The sequence below is a fragment of the Oxyura jamaicensis genome, chromosome 5, assembly GCF_011077185.1.
Source record: "Oxyura jamaicensis isolate SHBP4307 breed ruddy duck chromosome 5, BPBGC_Ojam_1.0, whole genome shotgun sequence".
Lineage (NCBI taxonomy): Eukaryota > Metazoa > Chordata > Aves > Anseriformes > Anatidae > Oxyura > Oxyura jamaicensis.
The window spans coordinates 53,326,366-53,339,485 of NC_048897.1; positions in this window are offsets into that span (position 1 = coordinate 53,326,366).

Consider the following 13,120-nt stretch of genomic DNA (forward strand, 5'->3'; position numbering starts at 1 on the left):
AAAAGAAAAGAAAAGAAAAGAAAAGAAAAGAAAAGAAAAGAAAAGAAAAGAAAAGAAAAGAAAAGAAAAGAAAAGAAAAGAAAAGAAAAGAAAAGAAAAGAAAAGAAAAGAAAAGAAAAGAAAAGAAAAGAAAAGAAAAGAAAAGAAAAGAAAAGAAAAGAAAAGAAAAGAAAAGAAAAGAAAAGAAAAGAAAAGAAAAGAAAAGAAAAAAGAAAAGAGGTGCTCTCAGGGTGAGAGCGCTGGTTTCCCCAGTATAAATTACTTCCCTTCATTTAAAGCGTTTCCTACCAGCAGCAGACTCATGAGTCTTGGTGTAGACCTGCCCTTCAGTTCATCAGCCAAAGGAACCTCGTGCCCAGACGCCTTTGGAGCCTGAGCAGCTCAACGATGTTACCCATGGGCGCGGGGCGAGGGCACCCGCACCACGCTGCGTCCGCCGTGTAGTTGGAAGCACGCTGCCAGCAGGCGTCCCTGCCCCGGGCACAGCCCAGCACAGCCCCGCTGCTTCCCAAGGAGCCACCCTGCACAGCACGGTGCTGGATTTTGAAAGCCACGTGCATCAGGACTGTCCCTCGGCAGCTCACAAAGCCCAGAAGAGAGAAGCTGTGTTCGTGGAGACCCTCCCGGCCCGTAACAGGGCACCTGCAGCAGGGTGAGGATGGAGGACCCGAGGTTGAGGGGTCTGGTTCCATGGGGCTGGGATATGGGAGTGCAAGCCAGGCCCCAGAGTGATGTGCCAGCAGTCGAGCTGCAGGTTAGCTCTTGTTTATGGGATAAACGGACCCTGTGCAGCCCTCAGTACCCGAGAACCAAGTCCTGGTGCAGCGCAGAGCACCACTCCTTCATCTCGTTCTTTTCCTCCTCCAGCCTGTTTGCGATTTTACACTGAGACTGAAGATCTTCCCCAAAATGGATTGCCATTTTCCGTGTTTGTACAGAACTGGAGCAGAGGGGTCCTCGTCCATCACTGAGCTCCCTGAGTGCTAAAGACTTCGAAGCAGGGAGTAGCAGCAATGCCACCACGGCGCCTTTTTAATGAGGAAGGAAAGAACATCACTCACAGCCAGCACTTCAGCCTTCACAGCACGAGGCAGGAAGAAGGGCACCCTCCCCCCCATCCAGCCCTGCCCCCTTCCATTTCCCCTCTCCCCAAAATCAAAGATGATTTTGGAGTTGGGAAGCTCTGAAGCCTCACCCCAGCAGGGGAAGGAAGCAAGGCCCAGACTCATGGAGCCAGCTCTGCCCTCCAGCCTCACCGCCCTGCCCCAGGGTCTGTGTTTTGGCCTCTCAACGAGCGTTTGCAGATCATTACTCCTGGAAGGGATTTCATGAGCTTTTCCACAGCTATTAGAGGTGTAAAACAGCCACTGCTGCGGCGCTAACCCAGCCCATGACAGCAGCATGCGCTGCTGGTGCAGCTGAAAGTAACACCGAGAAACCAGCACGGCTGAGATGCTGCAGCGAGGAAGGATACAGCAGGAACAGGTTAAAAATGAGGTTCTGACGCACCGCTGAAAACCAAGTAATAAAATAAACTCCAGAACAAATTGGTTGTGAAGAGAGACATTTCACTGTGTCACCGGGGTTATGTAAATAAATCTGGCTGCGCTTGCCTTCGGAGCGGTGTGAACATCAGGACCCTTGCTGCAAGGAAGCTGTGACACAGACACTCCAAGCACACACCATTATTCGCTTTAATCCTTCAGCATCGCCAGCGTGGGCTATCAAATCCTCCTGGGTGCTGGTCTGAATGGTTCGAGGTTGCCAGAGCACATGTACAGAACCCATCACTAGCACAGAGGGCCAGAAGTGGTGGAGGATCTGGGAACATCCAGACACCAAGAACTGGATCGTGCAGGGCATTGAGCCCAAACTGCTGGGGGGTGTTCTGCCGGGCTGGAGGGCCCTGGGGTCTGCTGCATGGGCTCTGTGCATTGGGAAGCCACAAAATCGATGACTCCAGGGAGCGCACAGGTATCCACAGCCCTCCCCGCTGTCTGTCCAGGCTAATCACACCCTGGTCACGGGTGAAGGATGCTCTCGTGGGAGCAGTTCTGCTCTAACAGCACTGTTCCAACCCATTTGAGAGTTTTTCATCCCAAACAAAGCAGAGCAAGGGAGCTGCTGGGTGGCACGGGGGCCTCTGCACTTTCAGGAATTCTTTATGAGGAATTTTGGTCACTTCTGTCTTTCAGGTTTTGAATTCAATCAAATCTCTTCAGAGACCACTTGCCTGTTGAGCCAAAAAATCAGGAAGCCGACTCCAGGCAGGCCTGGTGCAAACTGACTTGAAGGGGCCAACAGCACAATGCCTCCCCAGCTGCTGTGTGCCTGCTGGAGCAGCTCCTGCCAAGAGTTAACAGCTCCACCACGCAGTTCTTGCCGCTCTCTGGGTTCCACTGCAGTTCAATACAACACCCGACTGGTTCTCAGGCTTCTCTCCTATTAAACTAGGGGGAAAAAAAATCTTATTGAGGACCACGTAGCCTCCACATTACCTTGACCGGCTCCACAATAACCTCTGTCTGAGCTGGCCACACAAAAACCTCAGGGTTGCAGCAACGTGGGAACCTTGGCCTAACTCAGTCTGCCGACTTCCCCTGTTTGCACCAGAGAAACCTCAATAACCCCGACATGGCCCAGACTCTTGCCATGAGATATGAGACTGGTTTTATAGTTAAGCATACCAGTAAAAAAGACCAAGCACAAAATCTACAAAGCGGTAAATGTTCCACACCCTGCATGTTTTTACGTATTCACAAAACGCCCGATCCCTGAACCCTGCGCTCACTGGCGCTCATGAAAAGTAAGGCGATGTCATTCGGATGAGGACGAGAATAAAATAGTGACTGTGAGTGTCTGCTAAGTTAGCTAAAATATTGACGCTGTCATTGTGGCTGGGAAGGTAATATCAGGAGTTCCACCTGAGCAGACTGCTGGGTGCTGAGCTCCATTGGGTGCCGCAGGGGAGCAGGGCGCAGGCAGGGAGCCCTGTGGGTGCTGTCCCTAGGGAGCATCTCAGCACCACACACTCAGCCACGGCTACGTGGGGCTGCTTGTCCCCGGCTCCAGCCAGGCAGGGCTCGCTGGGACTTGCCAGAAAGACAAATCTGGAGCTTCTCTACTGAAATACCTGGAGGTGTGCCTGCTGCTGGAGCGGGGCTGCGTGCAGTACTGGTCTGATTCTGCCTCCCCACAGCCCCGCGCTCGGGGCTCACGTTGCCCAAGCACAGCCCTGGTTCACAGCTGCTCCTGGAGCGCAGGCTGGACTACGCACCCCTTGGTTACCTGTGCAGGAACCATCGTGCCGTGCACCGTGGCACTCCAGACCTGGTGGGGCATTTACCCACTCTCTTCCACTGTGCTCCAGTCATTATGGAGAGCTCAGAACTCCTCCTTGCTCCCGAGGACATCCATGGGCAGACGCAGCACAAGAACGACCTCTGTATCACACACGGGTGAAATCAAAAAAATAATCTGGTCAATGTCGAGTCCCAGTGAGCTCAGTCGGCTTCGGATCTGAGACCTAGCACAAGACCTTGTGCCCCTTCGATCCTTTTAAATTAAGGGAGCGCTGAGGACTACCATGGGAGACAGCAGGGTCCCCAGCAGGACACTGAAAGAAGAGAAGGCAGCGCTTGTTTTGTCATACAATTTTAAATGGCGCACATGCCAAACACCAAGAGCAGTGCGATTACTGGGATGAACTGATTGCTCTTCTCAACCCAACCAAACGGGGCAACCATCTCCCCACGGGGGGATCAGCCCTCGGGATGGAGACAGCAGGACCAGAGGAGAAGGCAGCACCGTGCCAGCAGGATGCTTGCAAGACCCAATGCAGGAGACGAAGCAGTGGCTGACAACTGACCTGGCCGCACCTCCAGGACCCTCTTTCCACATTCACACCGCGGGGCCGTGGCTCACAGCCTCCATCTCACCGTGGTGTGACAGTCCTGGTGCCTGCAGCTGACACTGCCAATATTTGCAAGTGAAAAGCTGCCAAATGCACAAAAATCCAGGACCTAGCCTGCCTGTGGAAGTGCTTTCAATAAGAGATGTACTGTAAGAGAGAAATCTAACAGACTGCGATGTTTAATTTATTAACCTTGTTTCCACGGGGAGCGGATATGAAACCCATCACTGCCTGATTCATTTGGTCTGTTTTTATCAGTCCACCAGCACGCGGGGCAGAATTCCAGGTAGTGCGAGGAAGCGACACCAATTCCTCGGCGGCGTGATCCTGTAACCTGTCCTGCTGCACAGCCCCCCCTGCCCAGCCACAGCCGTGCCAGCAGGGACCCAGAGAAACCATCCGCTGCCACACAGCCGTAATTCAGGGCCGCAGGTTTACGGGGATGTTGTGGGGCTGCAGTGCAAGGGATCCCCAGCAGCTGTACTGGTGCAGGGCAGCAGGGAAGCCTGCCTTGGAACAGAGCTTGCAGCTAGGGATAGGAGTGATTGAGCTGGATATTCCTGTGGATTGTTTTGTCAAAATGCAGAAGAAGATTTTATTATCTGTCAGTGGGATTTGCCCACACTCCTGCTTGCTTTCCCAGAAGGGAAGAAGGGAAAGATTCGCAGCATTTCACTTCTGATGCACGCTGCTGCTATCTGGGTGAGGCTTTGTGCCCTTGGCTCACCAGGTGGTTACTGCAAAGAGCCAGGCTCCTGTCACACTGCAAGTCCCAACAAAAATGCTCCACATCAGCCCATCAAGATCCCTATTTCTACTTTACTGTGGGAAAGCTGGCCACCCGTACTTTTTCCCCAACTTCTTAGTCCTTCCAGGCTTTTACAGAGTAAAACAAAGCACAGCAGGCTGGTCCTGGCTCCAATGAAGTCTACAGAAGCCTGGCCCCGGACTTTACCTTACAGAGTCCTGATTTTTCCTGTTTTTCCAATTTACATGGCACCACTGGCCCTGAGGAGCAGCTCTGAGGCCCTGCTCACACAGCGCCTGGGCTGAGGGCAGGGCCAGGGTGCAGAGCTGTGGTGCTGTGCGCTGCTGTGCGGTGCTGTGCAGTGCGGTGGGTGTGGAGTGGTTCCTGGGGCCCCCAGCCCTGCTGCTCACACCACAGCCCACGAAGCGCAAAGCCAAGGAGACGAGGAAGGCAGTGCCAAAGGCGTTCTTAAAAATCCTCCTGCACCCTAAGCAGGGCTTGCTGGATTTCCTTCTGTAAAATCATCGTCCAGTGTTTTTTTCACTCTTACCTGGCCATAATCCACAACATAAACGTATACTAAGAGTAATAGCTTCGTGTACGTTTCTTACCACAGCAGATGCCTATTTATTAAGATAGAAACTCTCAAATCATCTTCTGAAGGTTAAAACCCGCAAAACAATAATCACTTGAAGTTGCTGGTGCCTTCTATAAACTTCTCTCTTCACGTCAAAAGAACCCTTCTCCCTTTATGACATTAAGTTCCCCGTGTTTCCAGCTGGCACAAACCCGATAACACAGACTCCTTTACAAGCAAGACTCACCAGTAAGCGGGCATTAATACGTCACCTTGTACACGGAGCAAAATCAATCCTTTTTTAAAAATTGGCAGACAAACCAGACCAAATGGCACAGAGCTAAGCACCACACAGAAAGACAGGGCCTGCACCTGAACAGCCGGGAATTGAAGCTGTCTTTCAAACCCCAGCTTCAGCGCGTAGCTCTGCGAGCCACCAAACGCTTCCCAGCCCTGTCCTCCGGTACCCTCCTCTGCCTCTCCAAAACACGAGCAGTGAACAAAAGATGCTGCAGACGAGGTCAAGTTATAGGGCAATTTGGAAATCGAGCAAACTGTCACACCTCATTTTGCAGCACTTGACTACCTCCAAATCCCACTGTTACACAGCAAAATCACTCATTTAAGCTCCGGGCTGAGCTTGGTAAAAAGGATGCTCTGTTTGCACTTGCAGACTCCTCTGGGAGCATGGGTTACCTTTAATAATTCCCCTCGTTACCCGGGAAGGCTGGGTGGCTAATTACCCCTGCACGTCACGCTGCACGATGTGGATGCAGAGAGTGTGCCAGGACCTGCTCACAGCTCTCCTGCAAACCCAACCCTCTGGAAACTGAAACATGCAGCACCCTGGAGAAAAATCTTTTTCAGAGATGAAGGAAACCACTCGAGGCAGAGGTGTCAGTTACCAGGGAGCACTGGCTGCATCAAGCAGGACTTGTAGCTTTCTGACAGACTCTGCATTTTATACAATATTTTTTGGTCAGTAAAAGATCTGTCATAATAACTTAAAAAAAAAAAAATCTCCTGAAATATGTGGTAAAACTTTGTACAACAAATAATGAGCAATGCTTGCTTGGGACTTATTCACAACTCTGCTTTTCTTTTCATCTGAAAGCATTTGCCAGGTGGAAGAATACAAACAGAGGGAAGGCGAGAAGGTTTACCAAGCATGACTATTCCTGGTTTTGGATTGTATGTTTGGAATTAAAGCCATCTCAGACCACACCAGAAATTATCTGCTCCAGCAGATGCAATTGGTTCTTTTAAGAACTTCCCCATACCCTAAAGAACTTCAACTTTACTCTGCTTTCCTTTCGACTTTTTCCTGTCTTCCCTGCCACTCGTGCCACCTGCCCTCCCTGCAGGTCACCTGTCGGACTCCTCTGAACTGAGGCTCACAGCAGCCAGCAGGTATGGCAGGCTGCAGAAGTCACACGGGGAGCCAGAACCATGTACTTCGTGTTTGTAAAACTGTACGGAGCATTTCACAATTCACTGCTATTTAATATTGCTAATTCATGAGTCATGCCATTACTTACTTTTATTGCCCTGTGTATTGTCACAGTGGTGGCAGGCCCGGCGGATGGATGGATACGAGAGGACAGTGAAGGATGGGGCTGTGAGATCTGGAGCACTCTGACGAGCATGCAAAGAAAGCAAATTCTCTAGAGTCAAGAAGCCGTGTCAGAGAAGCCAAACTTCAAGACAATCAAGATGAAACTAATGAGGGTCTCCCCACTGCCAAGAACAGCTCCAGAGGACAGGGCTGTGGCCGTGAGCAGGGCGGCTGAGATCACCACGCTCCGTTCAGCAGCCGGCATCAGCGAGCCACAGCACTCGGGCATTGGAGAGAGGCAGCCAGGGCAGGCTGCGTGTGCAGGACACAGTCAGAACAGCCCATGGCATCCTTGGGGAATGGGCTGGCAGGTTCAGAGCTCCAGCTCCAGCAGTGAAGGTCAGTGCTCAAAAGAGCACTACCTCCAAGCAACGATATCAAAAAGAGCAAAGAACAGCATGAGATCACTTTGCTGGCTTGCAACAGCTCTGCAGAAGGCACATTTATGGCAAGGGACTTGTCAAAGGGCCTTAAAGCATAATCTCCCTGACCTGCAAATGGTATTGTGAAAGTCACCTGAGGGACTCTACCAGCGGCCCTGAGGGAGTTTAGCCAGAGAGTGCTGCAGGATAGGAAAGGAGACAGGAACCCGGTAAGACAAATGACTGATCCAAGACTAAACAGTTTACATAGAAAGAATTTAAGAAACAGCCATTTTCTACCTGACTGTCAAGAAATCCTCCCCCCTTCCCCACAACCTTCTCCCAGACTGGCCAAACCTCAGTGACAACCTGCCGGCGAGGGGCTCCCTGTCTCCCTGCAGCTCCGCGCCCCCAGCACAGACCTTCCCCGTCCCTGGGGTTCCCTGCACACGAGGGAGCTCGGTGTCGATGGAGGGGCCCACACTGCTCCGCTCAGCCCCTGCAGCTGCCCCGGCCCCGCTGGCATCGGGCCCAGGCCGCAGGACAACTGGGAGCAGTTCGCAGGAGGGCTGGTGAACCCCATCACCACCACGGCCACCACCACGGCCACCTGAAAGGCCTTGCACCGTGACCACCGCTGCAGACCCGTTTGTATCTGACTCAGTAAAAACCTACAGAGCTCTAGCTGATCTTCGTAAGCTTAGCAGAAGGGGTCCTGAGGGGAAGGAGGGCAGTTAGGTGTCCTAGCAATGAGCTGCCATTGAGTGGAAATCCAGGTTTGGTCCCCACCAAAGCTCTGAGGTGATACCCGAAGCTTTTAATCAGGGACCACCTGTCGGATGGAACACTCAACATCATGACAGACAACAGGGCTGTTGTTCACACATTTGCAGTTTCAGGAACCCTAATTTAGAGCACCCAACTAAGGGACCCTCCCAGACCCTCACACACCAGCACCATCTCCCCTTGGAACTGGGTCTACCTGAGTGTGGCTGCCACGGCTCCAAGCCACCAGGACGGGTGGCATTTGTGTCTTTAGACACAGAGAGCCCAGGGTAACTCTCAGCAGGGATGACTTTAATAGACTTCTGGAGATCAGGACAAGCCTCTTCAGTCACAAGGATTTTCTCCCTCATCAGTCCCCACACCCGTTCCATGGGGCTGTCAGCGAGAGCCACCCAATGCTGCTTTCAGTGTCTGGCTTCTTCATACTGGGAGGACAAAATTTGGCATTGTCAGGAGCAGTGTCACCTACGTGGTGCTGCTTCTGATGGCCCATAAAGTGTAGGGACTGCTGCTCCATCCTGCGCTGGGCTGCAGATACTACATGCCCTGTGTTTAAATAGGAGCAGCCACCAATGTTGCCAAGGGGAAGAGGAGGTTCAAGAGGTTCACAAAAATTGAACATGTATCATGAGTTTGGTTAAAAATCTACTTTTTTATCCTGATCCATTACCTACTGGCAACCCATTCACTCTCAGACCAGGGCACTGCAGACTGTCCATTTGGCTTACACCCAGGAGCTCCCTCAACATTCAGGTATCTACGCCAAACCCCTGTTACTTGCTCTCACTCTCGACAACTTGGGACATCCCCAACATACAGATCACGTGGGGAAGTTTCAAAATCCTGGTCCTTTATTCTCCAAAGTTCAAGGAGAGATCTTTAGAGGTTCTTTTCTCATCCATCTGTAATCATAACTTGAATTTTAACTTATGCAACTAAATGAAACTACTGAGACATGCAAACAGGAATTATGAAATCTAGGTTCTCTTATTTCTCTTTCAAGCTCTCATTAATTTATGGATATTCACAAGTTTCAGATATAACAGGAAGGCATTTGTCATGGGTTTCTTTTAAGTGCAAGATCAAAACAAAACAAGAAATCTTTAGGTTACAAAAACACTGCACAAGATGGACAGAATATGTAGTAAGAAAGCCCATCATCACTTCCCGGCCTAAAATAAGAAGAAACAGTAAGTGATTGACAGCAAACTACAGTCAACAGAGGAAAAAAAATCTTCATACATTATGATTCATTTTTTCCTTTGTTGACTACACTTTACTGTCAATCATATACAGCTTTTCTTTATTTGGGGTAGGGAAAAAGGTTGCTGTCTCCTTCTTCGCTAGCAAGCTGTCTGTTTTCTTGCGTGCACTTTCTACCCAAGGTATTTAAATGTTCTCATCTTGTACTTAACAGAAATATATAATAAACCTCCCAATTACCTCCTACCCTTTTAAATGTCAAACCAATCAAAAGGTTGAAAGGGGAAAATTAAAGCCTATTTTCAGAAGAGCACACTTACTAATGTATTACTGACCTTCAAGGGAAAAGTAAGACAGTGCAGCCTGTGCTCAGTATATATTCCGGTTCCAGCCCACAGGATGGATTCAGAAATGCGGGGTGCATTGCCAAAACTAATCTTAGAAAATGTACTCAGATTTACTCTAGGTATCCTCCTAAAAATGTGGTATCTGGTGGGTTCTGGTTTCAGTATTCTCTCTGCGACTTTGATCAGCTGCAAGCTAATTTTGACTGTGAGAGGCAATGGGTGAACAGAAACCAGGTTCATGATTAGCAGAGCTGCTTGTGATGTTTTTAAAGACAGCAGCATTAGGAATTTGTCTATCTCCTGATTCGTGACAGGGCCCAAACCCTGACGGGCGTGCTGGAGCAGCCCTGTGCTCAGAAGACACTGCTGGGGTCTCCCATGGGAGGCTGAGCCCCGCATCATGTGGAGGTACCAGAGCACCTCTCTGGTTAACTGATGGCCAGGGTACAAAGAGCTCACCAAACTCTTAAATTCTGGCACTTCAATCCGCTGAGAGCAGGGTCCATAATAGATGAACACAGGAATTTTGGTCATCTTGCCTCCAGGCTGGGGGAAACTTGAGGATTTACGTTTTTTTGAGCTGGATTTACCAGCTGAAAGCATGCGTGCTGGCTGCCTGCAGCACTGTGCAGGACTCAGCAAGAGGTGAACCTGAACAAAACTGAACCGTGCACAGCTGCTGGTGCAAAACTCTGCTGAGCAAGGCGTAACATATCTTGCTCCCAGTCTGGTACGGGGAGGATCAGGACCTTCTAGTAGTATACTTTGTAAAGCCTATTTATGCACATTAGAACAAGAGAGTAAAAGTACCTATGGGAGAAAGCAAACTTTTCGCTGGACACACACCCAACAAAAGCCAAACAAAAGCCAGGGCCTGAGTGTTCAATGTGCAAATTATTAATCTATCACCTCATTGCAACAAGCCATCACTCCAAATACGTGCATGTGCTTTGGCTGTAAGAATCGGTGGTGCATTTTCCCTATGTGGTGGCTCAGCAGCCTGCAGCCTCCCACGAAGCCCCAGCACACACACCCCTTGGTAGCAGCCGGTGCCCGCACCATGCTGCCAGCGCAGCCTCCCCCTGCCTCCCAGGGACGTTCCCTGTCGGTCCCCTCCTGGCTCAGGGAAGCGCTGAGCTGAGCTCCCCGGGGAGGCTGAGCTGTCACCGGGAGTGCTGCAGGATCTGGGAAGTGGCTCTTCAGGCTCTGCAGTCAAAATCTGCAAGTGTTCAGATCAAGAAAAATACTTGTCTAGAGAGAAAAGCCATACAAAAAACCACTGTGTTCTTAAAGCTTACGTTTACCCATATTTTATTTTGTGCATATGTGATTATTTGTACGGCAAACCCTGTGTTTCCAAGCCCATTCACATGCAGTTTTGCAGAAATGCATTTCCTCAGGCGTGTGGCACGTGGTCAGAAATCCCAGCCCAGGCACAGAACGGCTCACTCCTCAGTGTATCGCTGAGTGCAGCCCATCGCCACTCGTAACATCTTTGTGCAATGGTATTTCAATACAACAGTGCAGGAGCCTGGTCCAGTGGGCCAGAGGGTGGTAGGTACAGCCTGGAATTTGGGGTTCCTATAAGCTCCTGCCACACTATTTCCCTCCCCACATGGCACTGAATACTGTAGATGAATACACTCATAAGACCCATGAAGGAACCCCATCGCCGTCACCCAGAAGGTCTTACAAAAGCCAGCCTGTTCACAGCAGACCTTGCATCCATTCCCCACATTCAGGAGTGCCCTATTAACTCTTGTAGTTGCCCTTTTGAACTCTTCAAGCCCAAATCATGTGTTTTCTTATTTGCCTTCCATCCGAGCCTGTTTCCCTCAGATATGAACATGCATTAACCCTGCTAAGACTGAGGAAGATGCTAAATGTTATAATTGTTGCTAAGTACAACATAATCACTGATGATACATTAATTCTGGCACCATAAAAATTGTGTTTACTTGGCTTTTATAGACACCCAGAACATAAATGTCACCACAGGGCACTGTGCACACCATCAGTGGGCTCGGACGGATATCGGCGAGCACCGGCTGTTCCTCTGCGTGGATAATACCAGCTCTAACGCTGCAGCCCTGAGAGATTTATGATGCTGTGGCAGCTCCCGGCTCCCTGCCTTGGAGGGCATGCTGCTCTTTACAGCGTTTGCTGCTGCCTTTGGAATATATTCGTCCTTCTTCTGGAGACTGGGGACAGACGTTTGGATTTACACATTCCCAGATGAACCTGAATTTGGAATTTGGATCCAAACTCTCAAACCTAACCTCATGAGAAACCCTCTCTGCTCAGGTCTGAACTTTGAATTCAAATCCTTTAAAACAACCGAAGTTCAAGCACAGAAGCAGAGCCTGTTCACACCGAGATGAGTGCAGAAAGGTTAATTGCTGGGGAGAAAAACAAGCTGTCAGAGCTTATTTCAGGAGCCAACGTTGCAGGAGAAGAGAGTGGACAGCAAGAGAGCTCTGTTAAACCAGGCTTTGCTGCCACTTACGATTAGAAGTGTCAATATTGGTATTAGACAAAACCACCTCATTATCCTTGCTTTCAGTTACTTCCCAGCTACCGCTGACAGGTGCGAACCCTCGTCACGGGATCACAGCCAGGCTGCTCAGAAATCTGCCACTTGGGCTGGGAGAGGGTCCAAAGCCCTCGGTCCTGTGTCTCTCTCCGGTCTCCTGGACAGGAGAACTGCTCTGATGCTGCATGGTACTGCACAGCCATAGCTGAAGAAATGAAGTTAAAAGCCGAGAAAGCTCCTTGTGCGGATGAACCTCCTGGAGACAACAAGGTGATGAACTTCTCCCAGAACATGCTGAAACTGAAACTGAAGAATAAACTATTTAAATGGCCCATTCCTCAGAGCTATTTGTCTCCCACCGGATTAAACTCAGGCAGTTGTTTCCTCAAAGTGGCAATTTTTGTTTTAACATCAACACCTTGCTGGAGTTTTTGTGTGTGACTAGGAGCATCTGAGGCAGGGACAGACATTATCCATCTGGAAGAAAAGCACTGTGCTACCCAAGAAGTGTTGCTGCAGTGCCCAGATCAGGGTGTGAGCTGCCTGCAGCCCGGTGAGCACATTTTTTCCACCTTCCTATGGCACTTAAACAAGTGCCAGCAGCCACAGAGACAATCATGCAGCCCAGTAGATTTACACAAACGTAAAGAGATTTTGTTTTCTTTGCTGCCCTGGCTCCTAGAATTTATTAATATAGCACTAGATGTCCCCAAGAATAGGGCCTGCCAAGTCTGCTCCTACTCTCTAAAACTGCACTATAAATCACGTGCCAGGAGAACATCCTGAATGCTGATGACTGGAAGATATGGCAATGATGAGGGTTGCCAGGAAGAATAACTTATTTTTCTCCCTCAGTCCAGGCAGAAGCGTCCAAACACATCACAGCCACTGTCCGGCTCGACTGCTGCTCTGAATGAGCTGGAATACCTTTATAGGAGCAATCATCAGCTGAGCGCCAGTGTTGTTAGCACAATTAACGAAGGGATGGTTCATTGGCTTACAGCCCAAGGTCTAACAGTGTGGTAACAAGAAGGGC